The following is a 25,473-nucleotide window of genomic DNA, read 5'->3' as shown; positions in this document are numbered from 1 at the left end:
TCACCTCCTATGTCAAGAACATGGATTCCCAAGATACTATCATTTTTGGAGATGGGAACCAAGGCAAGGTTAAGTGTTGGGGGCCTTCTTCTCCGCCGAAGGTCCTCTAAGAAAAAACACCTTCGGCAAGGCTATATGCAAGCAGGCACAACACGGAGGTATATGCCGAAGCTGTAATGAAGGGAGCTTCGGCATGATGACACGTCTGAGACGAAGGGCAACACCGACTTAAAGAGGAAAAGACCATTTAGTCCCTGATAATTTGTGTCATGATTATAATTAGTTATCAAGGATATAAATGTAATTTTGACCGTGTTGCGTCCCTGCCTATAAATAGGTGAACAGTACCCCCGTACTGTTCACGCTGACTTGTATTCACTTGCACGTCACTCTTGGATTCTTACCTTCTGTCAGGACGAAGGTATAAATGTAACTCAATATCGTTAATGTTTGTTCATGACCACATAATGAAAATATAAATGATCTAATGATTTAATATGACTATTCATATTCTCTGTATGTAACATATGTTCATGCTTTTCATAACATATTGAGATGATGAAGGTATGTCCTTCATAACCTTCGTCTGATGATCATTATATCCTAAGGGAGATAATGCTTCGAAGGACGAAGGTCTTTAACCATTAACATTTGTGTTGCCTTGTTCTTGACTCGTAGCATTTGAGAACAAGTGACCAACATTGGCGCCCACCTCTGGTGAACTCACTTCCACTGATTGTGATAATGGCTTCGTACAACGATCAAGCTGAAGCACCTTTGGTCACGAAGCTGGTGCTCCCAATCACAAGCGGTTCAAGCTCAGAGCCAGCTAACAAGAAGTAGAAGAAGGAAGCACAGAGAAGAGTGTAGCATGTTGGGGTGGAAGGACCCTTCATCAGATCCAAGTGGTCTCATATCCCAATCACCTTCTCCCAGGAGGATCTTCAGCTTAAAGACTATCCTCACAATGATGCCATGGTTTTATCTTGTGTTATCAAGGGATTTCTGGTTCACAATGTTTTGGTTGACATAGGCAGTGCAGCGCACATCATATTTGCAAAGGCTTTTAGACAGATGCAAGAGCCAGAAGACAAGATTCATGATGCTACACATCCTCTGTGTGGCTTTGGAGGAAGACAGATTGTGGCACTTGGCAAAATGACAATGTCAGCTACCTTCGGATATGTTCACAACACAAGGTCTGAGCAAGTTGTCTTTGACATCGTCGATATGGAATACCCATACAATGCAATCATTGGTCGAGGGACACTTAATGCCTTTGAAGCTATACTTCACCCAACATACTTATGCATGAAGATACCTTCGGAACAAGGGCCCATTGCTGTTCACGGGAGTCAAGAAGCTGCCAGGAAGGCTGAAGGGAGTTGGACGGATTCAAAGGCGATCCATAACATAGATGGAACCGAAGCTTGTCAACAATATAAACACAAAAGAGAGAAGGCCACTTCGGCAGATCAGCCAAAGCCTATGCTCCTGTGTGAAGATATAGTAGATCAAAGGGTACTGCTGGGATCTCAGTTATCTGATGAACAAGAAAAGACTCTGCTAAGATTTTTATTCAATAACAAAGATGTTTTCGCTTGGACAACTAATAATCTCTGTTGTGTTAACAGAGATGTCATTGAACATTCACTCAATGTGGATCCATCTTTTAGGCCAAGGAAACAAAGACTTCGGAAAATGTCTAAAGATAAAGCCAAAGGTGCTCGGAATGAAGTAAAGAGACTTCTCAATGCTGGCGTTATCAGAGACGTAACATATCCAGAATGGCTAGCCAACAGTGTTATGGTGAAGAAGGCTAATGGAAAATGGAGAAAGTGTATTGATTTCACAGATCTCAACAAGGCATGTCCGAAGGACGAGTTCCCCTTACCAAGAATAGACTCCCTTGTAGATGCAGCAGCTTCTTCGGAACTCATGAGTCTATTGGACTGCTACTCGGGCTATCACCAAATTTAGATGAAGAAAGAAGATGAGCCAAAGACAAGCTTCATAACTCCCAGTGGTACTTATTGTTACCTTCGGATGCCTAAGGGGCTCAAGAATGCTGGAGAAAGCTTCAGCAGAATGACAGCCAAGGTCCTTCACTCTTGTCACACCCGGGTTTTGGGGCACCAAGACCCGGGCGTGAACATAATCACCAGTTGTGCTGGGACCAAGTCTCACACATATGATGAATCATGGCATAGGATCGAATGTCACATCTTTACTATATAATAGGAGTTCTGTACAAAATAAATAAATGATTACATTATAAGGAGACAATGGTCCAGCAACCCAAAGTTGACTGGGAGACGACGGCCTAGACCTCTCACGAACTCGTCACAACATCACCCATGCGCCTCATCCTGCGGTACCTGTTCTTGACCTGTGGGGGGGTGTGAGACAGCAAGAGTGAGCTCACATACGTTCATAGCTCAACAAGTTGTGGGGAATAATGTGTATGAACTCGCCAAAGGTGGGAGCTCATGTGAAGTGTAAGGCTTACCAAAGAGGATGGTTAGAGCTGAGCATTGCTTTTAAAGTTGGTCAAAATTTTATTAGCAGTTACTAATAGGACTGGACATTCGAATATACTTGAAAATTCGTGTCGAGTTTTTCGGGTTTTAAAAAATTCGGGTATTGAACAGTCGAACCCGAACTCGACCCGATTTTTTCGGGTACCTGAAAATTCGGGTACTCAAAAAATCGGGTTCTGGTTCGGGTAATTTACGGTTACCCGATTAAAATGTAGACAACAATAAAATGTACTTTTGGGCAATAAATTTGGACAACTATAAACAGCAATAAACTGCAGGCATGTTATACTCCTACACAGGAAAGAAATGACAACAATAACATGTCTTTCCAGGCAATAAATCTAGACAATAAATCCATTTAACACAACTACAGACAGCACAACAACAACAATAAAACACCACAGGTCCACAGCTACAGCCTACAGGCAATAAAATGCTACAGATAGACAGCTACAGGCAAATCACACATACAGACATACAGTCTCAAGTTCTCAACTGTCAAGTTATTACACACAGCTCACAGCCTCACACAACTCTTTGCTGACCGTGGACTGGTAAGCTGCAACCTCCAGGCTTTTTGTGATCTTGTAACTTTAAGCTACAACCTCCAGACTCCAATCCTCCATTGCATGACCAATGTATGAAAGGCTACAGGTCAAACATTTTGCTCATAGAAGTAAGCAGTAGCACACAAAGAAATTAAGGATAAAGTAAAACATAAGTGCTTTCAAACCTTAAGTAGCAGGTCTTTCATCAGATTTAGAGGGAGGACATCTACTGCTGCTTGGCGTTGATTGAGACTTGGAAGTGGTAGGATTTTCTTTCCCTTTTCCTTTCCCACCAAATTCTTCAATTAAATCTATTATAAAATGAATTCAACTAGTCAAAGATGTAGTTAATAACTTAATATAACAATTACATGAATTACACTACAATGGTGAATATTGACTATACCCGCTTCAATCATGGCTAATTCCTCCATATTCTCTTGGATGTTGATTGGAGTAGTCCTTCTCAACCAGTCTTGGGTACATACAAGTTCCTCCGGCATGAAAGGAGTTAGCGATGTACGTAAGTCATCTAAGATACGTCCACTCATGCTAAAAGCAGACTCTGCATCCACTGTTGAGATAGGAATAACAAGCACATCACGGGACATGTGAGCTAAAATAGGAAACCTATGTGCATTTACCTTCCACCAAAAAATTATGTCAATCTTTGTCTCAGTGTCTTCAGTCTCTTCAGTTAGATACTTTTCAAGTTCTGACTTCATTGTGCTACTAGAATAGTTGGTCATCTTCATCCTCTTGGCAATTACTTCTCTAAGTTTGCCTCCTCTACCACCCTTTGCTTCACTAGGATCAGTTACTTCAGTTGTTACTTCAGTTGGAGCATAAATATTTTTGTATTCTTCAAACAGCTCACGGACACAAGAGTTAATAGCTGCCCAAACTAACTAGCACCTGTTCTTCTAGATGGTGCTTGGAAACGTGGGCAAGCTTTAGACATGAATTTCTTGAAGCCAGGCTTTTCACCAAAAGCAAAAGGCAGCTCATCTTCAATAATCATCTCAGCGAAGGCCTCCCTAAGCGCATCTTGATCAAACCTCCAAGTAGAAACACCTTCCCCTTGTATTGCTTGTAAATATCCTTGCTTTCCATCTTTTTCAAAATTGTTAGGATTGTGATTGCAACTTTGAAGGTGTCTCTTCAAGGCAGATGTACCATGTCCCTTGGAGTCTGCTTTCATGTTGCGATGGCAATACTTGCATTTTGCAGCTATCATAATGCCTTTATCATCTTTGATCTTGCTGAAATGGTTCCACACATCTGATCTTGGTGCCATCTTCTTCCTTTCCTGTTGTGCACAATCCTTGTCAAGGTCAATCACCTCTTGATCAGCAGCCCCTTGTGATTGTGATGGTTGTGTTTGTGTCCCATCATTTTCTAGAGTGCCAATGCCCACTGATTCCATGCCCTTGTCCAATATGTCTTCAGGTTCAGGCATCTATTAAAAAGGAAACACATAGTAAGGAATTAAAGAAATAATATTTCTACTGATCAAATCTGCTAGAACAAATGTGTTAGAACAAAAATTTGCTAGATCAAATCATATTAAGAACTACTATTTCTACTGATCAAATCTGCTAGAACAAATGTGTTAGACTTAGAACAAAAATCTGCTAGATCAGATCATATTAAATTACTAAGAACTAATATTTCTACTGATCAAATCTGCTAGAACAAATCTACTAGAACAAAAATCTGCTAGATCAAATCTGCTATAACAAAAAAACCAAGCACTGAGCACTTAGCACATACGTTGTAATATTCCTCCGATGTTGGTGCCGTTCTTCAATGTTGGCTTCACTACACCACGAGCTCAGCACCGGGCAGTCGAGCGTAGGTCGCGGGCGTGCACCGTGGCACCATGCTGGGCTCGCGCAAATCAGCCTGGGTGGCTCACACGGCAAATCAGCCTGGGCGCCTCCGCGCCTGACAGTCACGCGGTCGGCACGGCGATCAGCGGGGCGTCGCCGTACGCGGCTCGGTGCAGGGTGGTCGGCAGTAGCTGGACAGCGCCGTGGCACGGTGGCGGACCGTGGACTGGTGCTCCTTGCTCGACGGTGGTGGCTGCTGCTAGCTAGGGTTGGATTGGATGGACAGGTCGCCTAGCTACTCGCCTGGACCACTGGAGCCGAGCCTGGAGGCCTCTGGACAGGAGTCAGGCATGCGCATGCCGCCTTGCTTTTGCTTGTCCGTAATGGGCCATTGGGCCTTGTTCCTTGTGTTGTATTCGGGTACTAGTTTACTATTCGGGTACCGGGTAAATGAACCCGAAATTCTCTATAAAATTTCGGGTACCGGAAGGTTATACCCAAATTAGATTTCGAGTTTTTCGTGTTCGGGCTTTTTAGGTTCAGGTTTTTCGGGTTCGGGATTCGGGTGTCGGGTTTTATGCCTAGTCCTAGCAGTTGCTAAGTATAAGTAAATACCAACCCAATTAAGTAGTGGAACAAAAGTAACAACATCACCTGCGATGCAATGCATATGGCAAATTGAATTTAGTTCCATAAAATAATCATGTGAGTGTCCGAGCTGCTCATGACCGTGAGCACGGCTAGTATACCAGTTTTACACTCTGCAGAGGTTGCGTATCTTTACCCACAAGTCATGTTACCCATCTGCCAAGAGACGGCCAATCCCATACACCTCTACCGAGTAGGCGAGGCAGGGTAACACTACAAGGCCTTTACAAAGTTCCACTAGCTTCAGAAAACCCGCTACAGTTTATAGGAAGCTCCAGTGCAGGAGTCCCTCGCCTGACCGCCATCGCAGCAAAATCAACCAAGGACCTCCCTACACTGACCACTCCCCTACTGTCCTTGCCCCTTTCGGGTAAGGTAGTCATCCACTAGCTTTCCTAGTTAATCAACCATGGGCGTCCCATTAAACCCTTGTGGTAGCACTGTTTTCCTGTGTGATTCTCCATGTTCCCATTAACATAATGATCTTATAATGAACATTAAATAATAAACAGATAATATAAAGTGTAATCACGAGTAGTGAATATCTCTATACCGAAAACCACATAAAGCAATAGCATGTACTACCCAAAAATTTATTAGTAAAACCAGTGGTGAAACAAGGTATAAAGATAGTCAAATCTAGGGTAACCTATTGGGTCCCATCAAAATTAACCTATGCAGATCATTATGATTAATAAGAACATGACTGGGTAAAAAGGAAGTGAACAAGGGCACAACTTGCCTGGGACTTGAGATTCCAGGTATGAGGATGATCTTCAGGTGACTCGTGTCCTTACTGCTAGTCGTAGCAATACAGACAAACATGGTATAGGCAGAATTAACATCACACCAAACATAAGAATAAGTTGCATAATAATAATCTACACGCTGCTACGAGATCGCGGGATCGAGAACCGCTAAATTCGGGGTTACAGTTATGAAGTTATGGTTTATCAAAGATCCACGTGGTTAAATATAGAATATACTAAGTGCAACATTTTAACCTATATTTCATGACAAAACAAAATTACCAGATGTTAATAAATATTATTGTGAGACTAATGCAACCAGAATGGATCAAAACGGAGTTACGGTTATTGGGTTATGAATTTCTGAGTTATTTAGCACCTAGAATAGATTAATTCAAATGAACAATTTTAATTCAGGTTTCATGGTTAAACAATTGTACTAGGTGATAGACAATATTAAAACAAAATTATTACAACTGAAACAGATTAAAAAGGAGTTAAAATGTAGTTTCTATGAATTAAATAAGTTCTGGATATATTTTTATACACAAAAACCCTATTCTAAATTATTTTCCGGACTGGGCGCAAATAACAGAGAGACACAGGGGTTATTACGCAAAATTTCATGAGACTTAGGATTCCCACAGACAAGACTGCGGGTTTATTTGGAATAAGCCGAGGGGTCCTTTAGAAAGATCTCCAGGCCAAAGGGGTATGGGCTGATCACAGCCGTTGGATCGCAAATCAGGGGCTCAGCTCAGAAGCCCACATATCTGAACCGGTATGTAATATCAACCACGGGATCGGAAATCAACGGTGGAGATTTTAAAATACAGGAGATCAGTTTCTGATCGATGATAAATGGATCATTGGCTGCGATGTAACTCGAACCGAGGGATAGGGTTGTTTTAATCTTAGCCGCACATCACGGAGTCAACGGCTAGAGCCCTTTCTTCTTTCTCCAGTCATCCCAACGGTCAAGAGCAGAGCTCCACGGCGGCGTAGTTCATCGGGGCATACTGACCGGCAACCTAAAGAACCAAACAAAAATATTCCACACGCCGTAATGAGCAAGCGAACTAGATGGGGGAGATCCTTACCGAGGATTGGAGTGCTGAGGCCCACTGCCGACGGGTGAAGCGGCCGTGGGAGCAGGGAGCCGAGCAGAGGGGCTGTTCGCGCGCATGGGGAGGAAGGAGAGATGAGAGGAGCAGCTCCATGCTGATGCAGAGCACACTATTTGGAGCGGAGACATGGGCGACCGTGACTGCAGTGTTGTGGAGTCCGACGACCATGGAATACAGAGAGCAGAGGGCATGGCACTTTATATAGATTTTTTTCCCGTCAGGTTGTGCATGATTAGCAGCGATCCAGGCGGATTATACGGATTCCGTTGAAACGGATTTAGGCAAGAGTTGTTACGCTGGATAGAAAGCAATGGCCAATGGGCAAACATCGGATGATTTGCATGCTGACATCAGCGTGGCAGTGGAAGAAAAGAAAAGAAAAGAAACATTAGGGTGGGCTTTGTGGCTTGGAAGAAGCTCGACCACTCAACCATTAGAGCCGATGGTTGCGATATGCCTTTTCTTTTTTTATGTTTCCTATTTCTATTTCTATTGTATGATATATATATATATTATAAGTTCAAATAAAGTTTTGAAATTAAATGCACACTTAGAATTTCAGCATAATGCAAACTTGTATTTTGTTTATTTATTATATTACTAGGTGTGTGCCCGTGCGTTGCAACGGAACCACCACATTACAACCATTAGTACCATACTAACTTCTATATACGTGTGTTGCTATGGTTTCTATATATCACATATGTAGACCTTGTTTAAATGGGTGTTGTGAAAACTGGCAATCATTTTTTAAGTAGCAATATACTATATGTTACTATGAAGCACTGGTGCCATACAACAATAACTGAATGTTATTGTTAAGTAGCAATATACTCTATGCTAGACGTTTAACCGTTTTTCCGAAAAATATAGAAACCCATAAATTAGCACTGAGATGAAGGACAATTGCTTAGCTCGGTTTTATCCTGTAAAATAGAATACAACAAAATTACCATTCTGGGCAAACAAAGCTTCAGAGTCCATAAGAACATCACCAGTTCGCTACTACGGAAGGGAGGAGGAGTGGCGAAGAGAGGAGATGGGAGAATGGAGGCAGCGCGATTTGGGTTCTTGGATGGTGGTGCCGGGCACAGGGGGCGCTTGGGGACAGTAAACCAATACATGAAGTTAAATTTAATGAATAACAGACTAAAAAAGGTCAGTCAATTATATTAACTGAGCACTCTCTCATAGTAATCTAAAAGAACAACACGAATTTTGGTATAACATTTCTTAAAATCCAGTGTTACACTAACAACACATTTAATGCCCAATTTAGTTTGTCAAGTATATGGTGCACACCAGTTTATCTTACGAACCTAATATATCTTTGTCTAGAATGCATATGGTTACATTTCAGTGTTGAACGCGAAGAACAAATGAGCTACTCACAGGTGTATCTGCTAATGGAACATTAAGCGCTTCCATCATTTCACATAAATAACCCTGTTCAAGACCACAACCATGGATGCACACAATAACTTTCTATGCTTCATCCTTCTGCAAACTCGAAACATTATGAGTTCTAGCAAAACACTGAAAGAAAGATACAAGTAGCTTTGATCAACGACAACTCTTGAGGCTCCAGGATAAAGTTCAAGCAAGCTCATAAGCAATACTTGAGCGGTATACAACAACACAAATGCCATGCAACAGAGACAAAAATTAGTCTGCATATACATCCTTATGCTAGTGAAGGACTGATTATCACCTCAACATTAGCATAGTTGATGTGAGAAACCAATATTGATCTAAGCAGCAGCAAGCAAGCTAACAAATCTTGATTGTGTTTGATAGAAAAAAAACCTTATTACTATTAAAAATTTTGTTTTCATTCAATAATCATCCTATAATTGCAGTAACAAGCTTATTGACTCCACTCTAAAATGTAGGGAAAAAGAAACGATTAGCGTCTGGTTAAGGGTCAACAACACATCATTGTATCATCATAAAATAAAAAATTGTGGAGCTCACCTGGAGCTTCTTGATAGCTGAGCCATCCTTGTTGAACTACAACTCATTAGCTGCTTTTACTCTGAAGTTCACCTTCCTTTGAAGATGCACATTCTTCCCTATTGGAGCAGCCATAAGGCCGACAATAGAAGTGGTGCGTGCAGTTAGAAAAATAACGACAGATTTATAGCAAAACAAACCAACCAAATGAAAGGACTACATGGTGCCTACAAATTGTTTTAGCTTTTGCTATGTATGTAGCTAGGTGTATAAGAAAACTATGCATCTAGAAAATTTTTGCCTGATATAATTTGGAATAGATGGAATAGAATAGGCATAATATTGAATCATGAAGGTAGAAATGGAAGAAGCATTTAATTTATTTCACTCATCTTGTCATGTTATCTAAAATAGGATGCTACAGCCACTTCACAATGTTATCTAAAATAGGATGCTAAAGAATGGATTTGCAAATTAAAATAAATATGATACCTATAGTAAACGAATGTTTAAGTGCAACCTTGTCTAGTACAAGTAAATGCACCGTCACACTCACAAGTGATGCATTGAAAGAGTATTGCTATATATTAGAAATACGCCATAGGTCTCCAAATACAAAACACAAGGAGGGTCGAGATCACAAACCATTATTCTCAGCAAAAACCCAAAAGACGCTCTTCATTTTACAGCTACATACACAGAAGTGCATAGTTAGCAAAATAGTCTCAACCATAGAATCGAACATCATGCATACCAAGAAATAACACTTGGAGGAGGGAACCCAGAGGTTGGAGCTGCAGGTGTCGAAGATGACAGTGAAGTTCTACAATAGTGTGAAGATACCGACCTCATCGTAGTACTACGTGTTGTGGTAGTTCTTCAGCGCCACGATGTTGCCATCTGCCTCTGCTTTCTCCAAAGCAGCGGTGGCAATACGTCTAGGTCCTCGTTGTGGCGCCGATACATCAAGGACGTCACAGTGGTGGCTGCACTTGTGTACCTCCCTAACGATCTAACACTTTTGATAAGAAAAGTTCTGTATATAGTGGTTTATTGACCGAGAAGCAAGATCTGAATTTGGAACCTAGCAGGAGAGCACAAGTAAAAGACAGGTGATCTTAACTAACTTCAGGGTATATATATCTAGCATAACATATCAAGTTGTACTACTCTTAATTTAATAAGTAAAAAGGCCAAGAGAAAAGGTGGACAAAACAGTTTACCATACTTTATAGATAATAATTGTAAAAATTAAAAGAAAGTTCCCAAGAGTTTATATCTGTATCCTCTCTTTAGTCGGGTATTTGACAATATTTGCAGTGATCAATTTATGTCCTTGATCATGTCATCAACAAGTGGAGGTCCAAGAGGCAGGGATCTAATTATAGATATTTATAGTGATCTCCTTTCCCCAGACCAGTTAGTGCTATGCATCTGGAGAAACAGGTAATGCATGGTTAAAGCTCATGAGATATGTGAGCACTACATGACAGCGTTGAATGTTCCTAGACCATACAGGAGGTGAAGGGAAGGGAAGTTTAGCTTACAAGGCAAGGATACGGTCTCGTGTAGCCATTGTGCGTACCGGTCGCTCTGGTTCACAGGACCGCTAGGGTTCCTTCTACTGGATGCTTCTCCTGCATGAAGATCAGGCTTAAACATGTGTCCGGTTTGTACCATAGATCTAAAACAAAAGAAAAATATTTGAGGATACATCAGAATGGTCCAGTCAAACACAGTCGAACGGGTATCCTATATTAGTAACAACACAATTATGAGATACAAATAACATGACATCCTAGTAAAGAACACCTAAAGAATAAGCATGCACGCTAAAATCATACCCTCCCGGATAAAGAAATCATGGAATAGTCACCCTGATATATAGAACAACAACAATATGCTGTTGAAATTAGAAGACAATTTATAGCATATACAGTTGGTTAGGAAGAAGCACACTTTCTGCAGATGACTTATGCATGTGAACTAACACTAAGGAAGTAGCTTAGAAAACAGTTGGAGCAGAAAATAAAAATAAAAACATGCACTACATTCATTTACCTATAGAAGCACTTTGAGGCAAAGATGATTATAGGCTACCAAGAATAACATCATGCACATACCTGTCTTTGGCTAGGGTGGTTCCGTGGGGTGAAAAAATGAGAAGCTGAACCAAACCTTATTGTACCAAAGCTTATTAGAGGTACCAATCTATGAATTAGTGATTAGAAGATACAACCTTACATTGATAAATCATCAATTGCATAAGCATCAGTTTCAGATGCAACAAGCTCATTATTTTCGTCCTGTTACAGCACGGAAGATGTAGTTACACAAATATGGCAATATGCATCAGAAACATATGAAAAATGACATAACTTCTTATCTTTCAAATATTCAAACAACTGCTTACCATAGTTCCAGTGGAGTTTATATACAGGTAAATGGGTTATGTGTGGTCGTCATAGTCTAGCCATATAAATTGAGCAACAATAATCTCAGTTACTACTGGACCAGCACAATAAATAGTTAAAGGCCACTACACCTCTTTAGCCAATGGACCAGCACAAGCTGAAAGAGCAACCGCCTTCAAGTGGACAAGCATTCTCACAAGCACAATTGTTAAACCCAGTTAATTTGTGAGCTAGGAAATATTTCAGATCAAGTTAATCTTGCCAAATGGTAATGGTATACTACCATAAAAGAAAGCATGTTAAGTTTGACATTTTCAATGTGACTGACATTATGAGACTTAATGAGGTGCCCTTAACAACAGTGAAGACATGAGCTTGTTGTTGCTGGAGCAAGCCTTGGGAGACCAAAATCAGCATGTTCTTGACCTCCACATCATGATGGAATATAGGTGAACCTGCTTCAGTATGGTGATTTGGCCTTTCTGCAGGCTGCCCATAGGCTCTGCACATTTCTGCAACCCTTTATATTTCATTTTTCGCTCGAGCAGTTGTAACATGTTAGGCATATTAACTATGTGCTCCTAGGGGATATTATTGAAAAAAGATCATTTTCACTATCAAGGTAAGGAGCTGGAAAGATATGTTGTCTACCACCACTGTGTTTCACTATTATCAGCTTGATGCTATATAGTATATTGAATTAGGAACAATTTGATAGTCCATATAACAATTTTTTGTCCCTATATTCGGTTTTGCAAAAAAAAACTGGTTACAGAAGATAACACATGGGGGCCTAGAAATAGCTAAATTTCTTTAATTGTACACATCCTAAAGAGGCATAAATGTAATAGATATCACATAAAGCAAAATCTTGCATGGCTCCACAATAAAAATCAATCCACAAATGTACCATTATGTAGAAAATGCTTTACAAATTCTTGGTTTATGTAAAAAGAATTCAACCTCAAAGAAGTCAGCAAATTGTGTGGAAGACCAGCATATTCATATTATGACCAGATCTGTTGGGCACGTCGCAATCTCCTTGCTTTCACACATAGGCTCAGAAGAAAACCAAGGCTTGTCCGAGAAACATTAAGTCCAAGCTCTTTGACAGCATGAAGCAACACCAATTAGGAAAATAATTCAGTGTGGTCTGCATTACCAACAAACACAGTAGCACAATTAGATTGTTCAATTAAACATAAAAACATATCACTCATACTGTCAAGCAATTCAAATGGAATAACTTCTCCAAACTAATCGAACAATAAACAAGATATATAATATGAAACAGTAATTAAATGCTCACCAAACAAAAAAAAGGTAAACGGAACCATATTCCATTGTAAACAAACATATATCGAACAAAATGGAAATAAAGAAGGGAATGTACTTCCAACACAATGAAAATAAAATGATGAGAAATTTGAAAAGTACAGAACCTAATTCAATACTGGTCAATTCAAAAAAAATATTGTGTATGCAAATTTGTTTATGGATATCCTCAATCATCATATACTACGCAATAGCTCTGCAACAAATTAAAGGTACAAATTGCACACTTCTAAGAGACCAGGAGTATGTGTTAAGATAAAGTATACATGTGATTTTTGATCAAACTGCAGAAACAGAAAGGCCATTAGGCATCCTGATGCTAGACAAGGTCGATATAAAAAATTGATCAACAATCATATGCATTCTCATTTCATCTGAGATAAATGCAAAGAAGTGAATTAATATATTTTAGTCAACATATTTAATATACATTGGTTTTACTTGATAAGAATCCATAATGTCTTATGTTTTGAAGACATAGTTGCTGTAATAAATGGAAATACAAAAAAATAGTACTCCACAAAGACGGTAGAATGGTGCGCTGAATCTTCTGGTGGGGTGATCAGTCAGGTGACCGAGTTTTGTTCCGAGGTTGAGCACATCGTCGTCGTCGTCGAGGATGAAGCCTGCTACGGCGAGGTCCCCAATGCTTTAGCATCTCACCTTGGCAACGGCATGCAGAAGTCTGATGTGGCGGTGGCAGTAGCGCAAGGGAGTGACGCCGAGCAGTGTCGAGGCGGTGGTGGGCGCAACAGCGGGCTTGGAGTCCGCGGAGCGCCAACCAGCATCCAGGCGACGACGGGCACAATAGCGAACTTGAGGTCGCGGCGCGCCGAGCAGCGTGGAGGCGGAGGCGACGCGGGTTTGGTGTTCTTCTGGGGCCATTTGTAGGCGTGTGGGCGAGGGAGAGGAGCGAGGAAGGGCAGCGAGAGTACAGAAAATAAAAGACACCGCCTCCAAATTTCCCACCACCAGCTCGGTCTCCGTCGCTACCTCCACATGCCTACCTCTGATCAATCCATTCAAAAAGCATAAAAGAATTTAGAGGAGACTCACCTGGTTCAGGCAGCCACAGTGATGGGCAGCTTCGTGGTGCTCTGCTCCCTCGTGTGCTGCCTCGTCTTCGGCTTCGGCAGCAACATGCGAGTGCACAACTCGATGCAGCACAACATCAGCGCTGCCGCCGCGAGCGCAGGCGCTGCTTAGAACAACCACAACATCGTCGTCGGGGGCGCTGTGGCAGGCGGGAGCCCGTACGGGTCGCGGGCGCGCATCCTATTCTGGTGCCAGCTGTCGCGTGTGATGACGCGGAAGCGCAGCGGACCGTCATCGTTCAAGGACCCCCTGGGGAGTTCACCTTCGCGCAACTCGAGGCGGCCACCAAGGGGTTCGCACTGGAGGCCAAGATCTAGGATGGCAGCTTCGGCACCTGTACTAGGGGAAGCGATGGAGGGGATTGTTGCAGGGCGGCGATGGAGGGGCACCAATGGAAGGGGAGATGCGGAGCCCAAATGGGGGCGTGGCGGATGGAAGGGGAGATATGAGCGGCGAGGGCCCGACTATGCCTCGCCCGCGGAGGATGCCACGTGAGGTGTGGTGGCGACGGAGGGAGAGTGTCGACCAGATCGAGAACGGAACCCTTTCGCGTTGGAGGCCAAGATCTAGGATGGCAGCTTCGGCACCTATACCGGGGGAAGCGATGAAGGGGATCGTTGCGGGGCGGCGATGGAGGAGCACCAATGGAAGGGGAGATGTGGAGCCCAAATGGGGGCGTGGTGGATGGAAGGGGAGATATGAGCGGCGAGGGCCCGACTGTGCCTCGCCCGCGGAGGATGCCACGCGAGGTGTGGTGGCGGCGGAGGGAGAGTGCCGACCAGATCGAGAACGGAACCCTAATTTTGTGGTTGCTCTACAGCGGCGCACGAGGAGCAGAGGGGAACCCAGAGAGGTGGAGGCGCCGTCGGGTGTGTGGAAGAGGATCTGCCGTCGCCGTCATCGTCGAGGATGAAGCCTGCTACGGCGAGCGTGGGCGAGGAACAGCGCATCGAGCGGCACCGCACTACACCCAACCCCATCCCTATCACCATTGGCTGCGTTGGGAGGAGTGGGAGATGAGGAGGTGAGAGGAGAGGAGGCAACCATGGCACGGTGGAGGATGGTCGGGGAGGCGAGGAGCCAAGGACACGTGGTTGTCGGCGGCTGAGGAGGTGGAGCACATGCAGAGGGAGAGGCGGTGTGGGGAGGAGGGTGGGGGATCCGCGGCACCTTCCATCCGCGCGACAAGAAATCGCGGGACCTTCCATCCGCGACACAGGCAGAACCGTGCACCACTAAAATGTGAACGTCTACACTATGCTCTTATAGAGTAGTAGAGATTTAGGCAAATGCTTGACTACGTAATGTAGATACATACCTTATCTGTTTAAAAACTATTCTTGCATAGTTAAATTTAATTAGCTCATTTAGAAACTCCGTACTAATTATTAATTTATTTCAATAGAAAATACCTTTACTCTTTTTTTAGAAGGTTTGTGAACACTTAATCCATAAAGTAATAATATCATCAATTAAATAGTTGGGAACATTTATGTTTATATAATTAAGTTAAATTCTAGGTCTCAGTTTAAATCCAAATGTTGAGCTACCAAGATTCTAATATTACCATTCATCTATTTTAGAGAGAATAACTTTCTATAGCATAATTATTCATCCAAAGATTCTTTAATTTGATTCTTTTGGAAAACTTTACTAAACCCAAAGCAAGATTTTTTTGGTGCTACAAATTCTACCCCCTTAAAAATAATCTCGTCCTCGAGATTAGTAAGAAAAGGGATGCAATAAGTTTTAATTTGCAGTTTAGCTTTTAGTTTCCTATCAGTTCAAGAAGCAAAGGTTTACTAGTAGGTTATTAGGATAACATGTGTGCATTATACTTATGTTTTACCTATTAGGTAGAAGTAAAGAAAGTTGTGGTGTGAAAGTGAAAGTCGCCTAGAGGGGGTGAATAAGCAAATCTAAAATTTATAAAGTTTAAGCCCAACTACAAGCCGGGGTTAGCGTTAGAAATATAATCGAGTCCGAAAGAGAGGTCGAAAACAAATCACAAGCAAATAAGGCGGATGACACGGTGATTTGTTTTACCGAGGTTCGGTTCTTGCAAACCTACTCCCCGTTGAGGTGGTCACAAAGACCGGGTCTCTTTCAACCCTTTCCCTCTCTCAAACGGTCACCTAGACCGAGTGAGCTTCTCTTCTCAATCAATTGGGACACTTAGTCCCCGCAAGGACCACCACACAATTGGTGTTTCTTGCTTTGATTACAAAGAACTTGGAAGCAAGAATAGAGGAAGAAGAAAAGAGATCCAAGCGCAAGAGCTCAAAAGAACACGACAAAAATCTCTCTTCTAGTCACTAATGCTTTTGAGTGGAATTGGGACTTGGAGAGATTTTGATTCAATCTATTTGTGTCTTGTATTGAATGCACTAGCTCTTGTATTGAATGTGTTGGCTAAAAACTTGGATGCCTTGAAGTGTTGGTGGTTGGGGGTATTTATAGCCCCAACCACCAAAGTGGCCGTAGGGGAAGGCTGCTGTCGAAGGGCGCACCGGACAGTCCGGTGCGCCACCGGACACTGTCCGGTACGCCAGCCACATCACCCAACCGTTAAGGTTCGACCGTTGGAGCTCTGACATGTGGGGCTACCGGACAGTCCGGTGGTGCACCAGACAGGTCCTGTTCACTATCCGGTGCGCCATCTGCGCCTGCTCTGACTTCTGTGCGCGCAGTCCGCGCACTATAGCTCACTGTTCACCTTCTACAGCCTTAGGAGCAAATTTAGATTTTCTACCTCTTTTAACAAGAATAAAACATTTGCTACCAAAGACTCTAAAATATGAAACATTGGGTTTTTTACCGGTGAGGAGTTCATACGATGTCTTCTTGAGGATTCGGTGGAGGTAGAGACGGTTGATGGCGTAGCAGGCGGTGTTGACTGCTTCCGCCCAAAACCGGTCCGAAGTCTTGTACTCATCAAGCATGGTCCTCGCCATGTCAAGTAGAGTTCTATTCTTCCTCTCTACTACACCATTTTGTTGTGGTGTGTAGGGAGAAGAGAACTCATGCTTGATGCCCTCATCCTCAAGAAGCCTTCAATTTGAGAGTTCTTGAACTCCGTCCCGTTGTCGCTTCTAATCTTTTTGATCCTTAAGCTGAACTCATTTTGAGCTCGTCTCAAGAATCCCTTTAAGGTCTCTTGGGTTTGAGATTTATCCTGCAAAAAGAACACCCAACTGAAGCGAGAATAATCATCCACAATAACTAGACAGTACTTACTCCCGCCGATGCTTATGTATGCGATCGGGCCGAATAGATCCATGTGGAGTAGCTCGAGCGGCCTATCAGTCGTCATGATGTTCTTGTGTGGATGATGAACACCAACTTGCTTTCCTGCTTGACATGCGCTGCAAATCCTGTCTTTCTCAAAATGAACATTTGTTAGTCCTAAAATGTGCTCTCCCTTTAGAAGCTTATGAAGATTCTTCATCCCAGCGTGGGCTAGTCGGCGATGCCAGAGCCAACCATGTTAGTCTTAACAATTAAGCAAGTGTCGAGTTCATCTCTATTAAAATCAACTAAGTATAGCTGACCTCCAACACTCCCTTAAATGCTACTGAATCATCACTTCTTCTAAATACAGTAACACCTATATCCGTAAAAAGACAATTGTAGCCCATTTTGCATAATTGAGAAACTGAAAGCAAGTTATAATCTAAAGAATCCACAAGAAAAACATTGGAAATAGAATGGTCAGGAGATATAGCAATTTTACCAAGTCCTTTGACCAAACCTTGATTTCCATCCCCGAATGTGATAGCTCTTTGGGGATCATGGTTTTTCTCGTAGGAGGAGAACATCCTTTTCTCCCCTGTCATGTGGTTTGTGCACCCGCTATCAATTATCCAACTTGATCCCCCGGATGCATAAACCTACAAAACAAATTTTGGCCTTGTTCTTAGGTACCCAAATGGTCTTGGGTCCTTTGACATTAGAAACAAGCACCTTGGGTATCCAAACACAAGTCTTTGAACCCTTGTGTTTGCCCCCTACATATTTGGCAACTACTTTGTCTGATTTGTTAGTGAGCACATAAGAAGCATCAAAAGTCTTAAATGAAATATTAGGTTCATTTGATGCTGTGGGAGATTTCTTTTTAGGCAATTTAGCATGAGTGGATTGTCTAGAATTAGATGCCTCACTCTTATACATAAAAGCATGATGAGAGCCAGAGTGAGACTTCCTAGAATGAATTCTCCTAATTTTGTGCTCGGGATAACTGACAGGGTATAAAATGTAACCCTCGTTATCTTGAGCCATGGGAGCTTTGCCCTTAACAAAGTTGGACAATTTCTTAGGGGCATTAAGCTTGACATTGTCTCCCTTTTGGAAGCCGATGCCATCCTTAATGCTAGGGCGTCTCCCACTATAGAGCATGCTTCTAGCAAATTTAAATTTTTCATTTTCTAAGTCATGCTCATTAATCTTAGCACTAAGTTGAGCTATGTGATCATTTTGTTGTTTAATGAAAGCTAGGTGATCATGAATAGCATCAACATTAATATCTCTACATCTAGTGCAAATAGAGACATGACTGATAGTAGATGTAGAGGGTTTGCAAGCATTTAGTTCATCAATCTTAGCATGTAAAATAGCATTCTCATCTCTAAGATTGGAAATAGAAATATTGCAAACATTTAAATCTTTAGCCTTAGCAATTAATTTTTCATTCTCAATTTTAAGGCTAGAGAGAGATGCATTCAATTTGTCAATCTTAGTAATCAAACTAGCATTATCATTTCTAAGACTAACAATTGAATCATCACCAACATCTAACTTCTCAACCTTAGCAATTAATTTGACATTTTCATTTCTAAGGTTTGAGATAACATCATGGCAAGTGCTTAGCTCACTAGTTAATTTTTCACACTTTTCTACTTCCTGAGCATAAGCATTTTTAACCTTAACATGCTTCTTATTTTCTTTAATTAGGAAGTCCTCTTAGCTATCCAAGAGTTCATCCTTCTCATGAATAGAACCAATTAACTCATTTAATTTTTCCTTTTGTTGCATGTTTAGGTTGGAAAAAAGGGCAAGTAAATTATCTTCATCATCACTAGAGTTCTCCTCATCACTAGATGTTGCATATTTAGTGGAGGCTCTAGATTTTACCTTCTTTTTGCCGTCCTTTGCCATGAGGCACTTGTGGCCGACGTTGGGGAAGAGGAGACCCTTGTTGACGGTGATGTTTGCGGCGTCCTCGTCCAAGGAGGAGTCGGTGGAGCTCTCATCGGAGTCCCACTCCCGACAAACATGGGCATCACCACCCTTCTTCTTGTAATACTTATTATTTTCCTTCCTTCTTCCCTTCTTATCATCGCCCCTGTCACTATCACTTGATAATGGACATTTAGCAATGAAATGACCGGGCTTACCACATTTGTAGCAAACTTTCTTGGAGCGGGGCTTGTAGTCCTTCCCCCTCTTTTGCTTGAGGATTTAGCGAAAGCTTTTGATGATTAAAGCCATCTACTCATTGTCGAGCTTGGAGGCGTCGATGGGGAGCCTACTTGATGTAGACTCATCTTTCTTGTCCTCCGTTGCTTTGAAGGCAACGAGTTGCACCTCGGGTGTGGAGGTGGCGCCATGCTCGATGATTTGTTTGGAGCCTTTGATCATCAACTCAAAACTCACAAACTTTTCTATCACTTCCTCGGGAGACATTAATTTATATCTAGGATCACCACGAATTAATTGAACTTGAGTAGGGTTAAGAAAAACAAGTAATCTAAGAATAACCTTGACCATTTCATGGTCATCCCATTTGGTGCTCCCAAGGTTGCGCACTTGGTTCACCAAGGTCTTGAGCCGGTTGTACATAGCTTGTGGCTCCTTTCCTTGGTGAAGCATGAATCGACCGAGTTTCCCCTTGATCGTTTCCCTCTTGGTCACCTCGTCTCCTTCGTGCGCGGTCTTGAGTACGTCCCAAATCTCTTTGGCACTCTTCAACCCTTGCACCTTATTATACTCCTCTCGACTTAGAGTGGCGAGGAGTATAGTAGTGGCTTGGGAGTTGAAGTGCCGGATTTGGGCTACCTCGTCCGAGTCATAGCCTTCATCCCCCACGGATGGTTCCTATGCTCCAAATTCAACAATGTCCCAAATACTAGCATGGAGTGAGGTTAGATGGTGCCTCATTTTATCACTCCACATACAATAATCTTCACCATTAAAAACCGGTGGTTTGCCTAGTGGGACGGAAAGTAAAGGAGTGCGTTTGGAAATGCGAGGGTAACGTAAGGGGATCTTGCTAAACTTCTTGCGCTCATGGCACTTAGAAGTGACGGACGGCGTGTCGGAGCCGGAGGTGGAAGGCGACGAAGAATCGGTCTCGTAGTAGACCACTTTCTTCATTTTCTTCTTCTTGTCGCCACTCCGGTGCGACTTGACGCGGGGAAGTGATTCCTCCCTCTTCTTGTTGCCGGACTCTCCCGATGGAGCTTTCCCGTGGCTTGTGGCGGGCTTCTCGCCGGTCACCATCTCCTTCTTGCGTGAGCTCCCGACATCACTTCGAGCGGTTAGGCTCTTAATGAAGTACCGGGCTCCGATACCAATTGAAAGTCGCCTAGAGCGGGGGGGGGGGGGGGTGGGTGAATAGGAAAATCTGAAATTTATAAAGTTTAAGCACAACTACAAGCCGGGGTTAGCATTAGAAATATAATCGAGTCCGAAAGAGAGGCCGAAAACAAATCACAAGCAAATAAGGCGGATGACACGGTGATTTGTTTTACCGAGGTTCGGTTTTTGCAAACCTACTCCCCGTTGAGGTGGTCACAAAGACCGAGCCTCTTTCAACCCTTTCCCTCTCTCAAATGGTCACCTAGACCGAGTGAGCTTCTCTTCTCAATCAATTGGGACACTTAGTCCCCACAAGGACCACCACACAATTGGTGTCTCTTGCTTTGATTACAAAGAACTTGGAAGCAAGAATAGAGGAAGAAGAAAAGCGATCCAAGCGCAAGAGCTCAAAAGAACACGACAAAAATCTCTCTTCTAGTCACTAATGCTTTTGAGTGGAATTGGGACTTGGAGAGATTTTGATTCAATCTATTTGTTTCTTGTATTGAATGCACTAGCTCTTATATTGAACGTGTTGGCTGAAAACTTGGATGCCTTGAAGTGTTGGTGGTTGGAGGTATTTATAGCCCCAACCACCAAAGTGGCCGTTGGGGAAGGCTGCTGTCGAAGGGCGCACCGGACAGTCCGGTGCGCCACCAGCCACGTCACCCAACCGTTAGGGTTCGACTATTGGAGCTCTAACATGTGGGGCCATCGGACAGTCTGGTGGTGCACCGGATAGGTCCTGTTCACTGTCCGGTGCGCCATCTGCGCCTGCTCTGACTTCTGCGCGCGCAGTCCGCGCACTGTTGCTCACTGTTCACCTTTTGCAGACGACCATTGGCGCTGTAGCCGTTACTTCACTTGGCACACCGGACAGTCTAGTGCTACACCGGACAGTCCGGTGAATTATAGCAGAGAGGCAATCCCAGAAACCCGAAGGTGGCCAGTTTGGAGTTGATCTCCCTAGTGCACCGGACACTGTCCGGTGGCACACCGGACAGTCCGGTGCACCAGAGCAGGACAACCTTCGGTTGTCTTTTGCTCTTTTTATTTGAACTCTTTCTTGGACTTTGTATTGGTTTGTTGTGAACCTTTGGCACCTGTAGAACTTATAATCTAGCGCAAACTAGTTAGTCCAATAATTTATGTTGGGCAATTCAACCACCAAAATCATTTAGGAAAAGGTTTGACCCTATTTCCCTTTTAGAAAGATTAGGGCAAGGAAAGACTCCATCACGGATGGTGGATCTTGACTCATTTGATGATCTACTTGACTCCTATCTTCCTTGACATGGTTGATCCACTTCGATCTTGGTGTCTCCAACTGGATTTAGACGGTCTAGATAGGTAGGTGATTTTGAAACATGAGATAAGTTGATCATGATTTACTTTACCTCTTAGGTTGGGTTAGATCATGGTTGTTATACTAGGGTGGGATAAGCAAAGTGTTTTAGGACAAGATGAGTCTAGATAAGATAGAATCTTTCAAGATGAGATGAATCTATTAAGATAAATATATTTTAAGGGGAGATAATCTAGGTTGTCTAGTTATCTTATAAACATTTTTTTGTATATATAGATGCAATTGCGGGCATACTCCACAACTCATCACACTCAATCAAAGAACCAAACCAAGCAGGTATCATAATAACAATGAACATGCATTCAAGCGCACATATATCTATAAAAATAGTTTTGTTTTTGTTCCTAAGATTAGGTTTCCTATTCCTATTGGTCACTTTTGGTACAAGATTTTAAAGTGTGAAATCCACATTTGTCTTTAGAAGGAAAAGGTAAGAATAATCAGAGTAAAGCGGAAATAGATGAGAAAAGATTAAGAAAAGTTTAGAAAGGAATCAGAGTAGCAAAGGTAAGTAGACAATGGTTGTCCAGTTCTATCTAGGTTTCATCCTACAGTCAACATTGCTCTGATACCACTTCTGTCACACCCGGGTTTCGAGGCACCAAGACCCGGGCACGAACATAATCACCAGGTGTGCTGGGACCAAGTCTCACACATATGATGAATCATGGCACAACATCGAATGTCACATCTTTACTATATAATAGGAGTTCTGTACAAAATAAATAAATGATTACATTATAAGGAGACAACGGTCCAGCAACCCAAAGTTGACTGGGAGACGACGGCCTAGACCTCTCACGAACTCGTCACAGCATCCCCCATGTGCCTCATCCTGCGGTACCTATTCTTGACCTGTGGGGGGGTGTGAGACAGCAAGAGTGAGCTCACATACGTTCATAGCTCAACAAGTTGTGGGGAATAATGTGTATGAAGTCGCCAAAGGTGGGAGCTCATGTGAAGTGTAAGGCTTACCAAAGAGGATGGTTAGAGCTGAGCATTGCTTTTAAAGTTGGTCAAAATTTTATTAGCAGTTACTAAGTATAAGTAAATACCAACCCAATTAAGTAGTGGAACAAAAGTAACAACATCACCTGCGATGCAATGCATATGGCAAATTGAATTTAGTTCCATAAATTAATCATGTGAGTGTCCGAGCTGCTCATGACTGTTAGCACAACTAGTATACCAGTTTTACACTCTAAAGAGGTTGCACATCTTTACCCACAAGTCATGTTACCCATCTACCAAGAGACGGCCAATCCCATACACCTCTACCCAGGAGGCGAGGCAGGGTAACACTACGAGGCCTTTACAAAGTTCCACTAGCTTTAGAAAACCCGCTAAAGTTTACAGGAAGCTCCAGTGCAGGAGTCCCTCGCCTGACCGCCATCGTAGCAAAATCAACCAAGGACTTCCCTACACTGACCACTCCCCTATTGCCCTTGCCCCTTTCGGGTAAGGTAGTCATCCACTAGCTTTCCTAGTTAATCAGCCATGGGCGTCCCATTAAACCCTTGTGGTAGCACTGTTTTCCCGAGTGGTTCTCCATGTTCCCAATAACATAATGATCTTATCATGAACAGATAATAAAAAGTGTAATCACGAGTAGTGAATATCTCTGTACCCAAAACCACATAAAGCAATAGCATGTACTACCCAAAAATTTAGTAGTAAAACCAGTTGTGAAACAATGTATAAAGATAGTCAAATCTAGGATAACCTATTGGATCCCATCAAAATTAACCTATGCAGATCATTATGATTAATAAGAACATGACTGGGTAAAAAGGAAGTGATCAAGGGTACAACTTGCCTGGGACTTGAGATTCCAGGTACCAGGATGATCTTTAGGTGACTCGTGTCCTTACTACTAGTCGTAGCAATACAGACAAACATGGTATAGGCAGAATTAACATCACATCAAACATAAGAATAAGTTGCGTAATAATAATCTACGCGCTGCTACGAGATCGCGGGATCGAGAACCGCTAAATTTGGGGTTACAGTTATGAAGTTATGGTTTCCCGAAGATCCACGTGGTTAAATATAGAATATACTAAGTGCAACATTTTAACCTATATCTCATGACAAAACAAAATTACCAGATGTTAATAAATATTATTGTGAGACTAATGCAACCAGAATGGATCAAAACAGAGTTACGGTTATTGGGTTATGAATTTCTGAGTTATTTAGCACCTAGAATAGATTAATTCAAATGAACAATTTTAATTCAAGTTTCATGGTTAAACAAAGGTACTAGGTGATAGACATTATTAAAACAAAATTATTGCAACTGAAACAGATTAAAAAGAGTTAAAATGGAATTTCTAAGAATTAAATAAGTTATGGATATATGTTTATACACAAAAACCTTTTTCTAAATTATTTTCCTGAATTTCCTAAGCTTCCGGATTGGGTGCAAATAACAGAGAGACACATGGGTTATTATGCGAAAATTCATGAGACTCAGGATTCCTACAGACAGGACTGCGGGTTTATTTGGAATAAGCCGAGGGGTTCTTTAGAAAGATCTCCAGGCCGAAGGGGTATGGGCAGATCATAGCCGTTGGATCGCAAATCAGGGGCTCAGATCAGAAGCCCACATATCTGAACCGGTATGTAATATCAACCGCAAGATCGGAAATCAACGGTGGAGATTTTAAAATACAGGAGATCAGTTTCTGATCATTGATAAACGGATCAACGGCTGCGATGTAACGTGAACCAAGGGGTAGGGTTGTTTCAATCTTAGCCGCACATCACGGAGTCAACAGCCAGAGCCCTTTCTTCTTTCTCTAATCATCCCAGCGGTCAACAGCAGAGCTCCACGACGTCGTAGTTCATCGGGGCATACTGATCTGCAACCCAAGGTACCAAACAAAAATATTCCACACGCCGTAATGAGCAAGCGAACTAGATGGGGGAGATCCTTACCGAGGATTGGAGTGCTGAGGCCCACTGCCGACGGGTGAAGCGGCCGTGGGAGCAGGGAGCCGAGCAGAGGGGCTGTTCGCGCGCATGGGGAGGAAGGAGAGATGAGAGGAGCGGATCCATGCTGATGCGGAGCATGCTATTTGGAGCGGAGACAGGGGCGGACGTGGCTGCAGTGCTGTGGAGTCCGACGGCCATGGAATGCAGAGAGCAGAGGGCATGGCACTTTATATAGATTTTTTCCTGTCAGGTTGTGCATGATTAGCAGCGATCCAGGCGGATTATACGGGTTCTGTTGAAACGGATTTAGGCAAGAGTTGTTACGCTGGAGAGAAAGCAATGGGCAAACAGCG

The 25,473-nt window shown here is 42.7% G+C and overlaps 1 long non-coding RNA gene across 1 annotated transcript; it reads right to left on the bottom strand.

The window, feature by feature from the left end:
* Positions 1-2,847: 2,847 nt before the first annotated feature.
* LOC103632466 (uncharacterized) lies at positions 2,848-25,470 on the bottom strand. Its single transcript, XR_004851444.1, has 10 exons — positions 25,124-25,470; positions 10,958-12,964; positions 10,245-10,409; positions 10,043-10,086; positions 9,419-9,516; positions 7,418-9,325; positions 4,862-6,364; positions 3,495-4,547; positions 3,274-3,399; positions 2,848-3,188 (listed from the first exon to the last, which is right to left on the bottom strand). It is a non-coding gene; the product is annotated as an uncharacterized lncRNA (long non-coding RNA).
* Positions 25,471-25,473: the final 3 nt, after the last annotated feature.

This window comes from Zea mays, chromosome 7, assembly GCF_902167145.1.
Source record: "Zea mays cultivar B73 chromosome 7, Zm-B73-REFERENCE-NAM-5.0, whole genome shotgun sequence".
Taxonomy (NCBI): Eukaryota; Viridiplantae; Streptophyta; class Magnoliopsida; order Poales; family Poaceae; genus Zea; species Zea mays.
This window is presented reverse-complemented; position numbering and strand designations above follow the sequence as displayed.